Source organism: Sinocyclocheilus anshuiensis, unplaced genomic scaffold (assembly GCF_001515605.1).
Source record: "Sinocyclocheilus anshuiensis isolate Anshui unplaced genomic scaffold, SAMN03320099.WGS_v1.1 scaffold479, whole genome shotgun sequence".
Classification (NCBI taxonomy): Eukaryota; Metazoa; Chordata; class Actinopteri; order Cypriniformes; family Cyprinidae; genus Sinocyclocheilus; species Sinocyclocheilus anshuiensis.
The window spans coordinates 130770-131046 of record NW_015551042.1 but is presented as its reverse complement, the minus strand read 5'-3'; the positions used below and the strand labels follow the sequence as shown (position 1 = coordinate 131046).

The following is a 277-nucleotide window of genomic DNA, read 5'->3' as shown; positions in this document are numbered from 1 at the left end:
AGATTTTCAAATAGTTGTATCTCGGCCAAATATTGTCCTATCCTAACAAACCATACATCAATGGAAAGCTATGTATTCAGCTTTCAGATGATGCATACATCTCAATTTAAAAAAACTGACCCTTATGACTGGTTTTGTGCTCCAGGGTCACATATGTGCAAATATTTTATTCTAAAGGTTCAATAAGCTGTTCCATTTCAACTATAGATACTAGAGCCCGACCGATATGGGTTTTTTGGGGCCGATACCGATATTAGGGAGTAAAAAAAAGGCCGAT

General features: G+C 36.8%; 1 protein-coding gene across 1 annotated transcript in view; it reads left to right on the top strand.

The window, feature by feature from the left end:
- mrps27 (mitochondrial ribosomal protein S27) overlaps positions 1-277 on the top strand; it is a 22360-nt gene that overhangs the window by 21280 nt on the left and 803 nt on the right. The gene's annotated exons all lie outside the window — the stretch shown is intronic.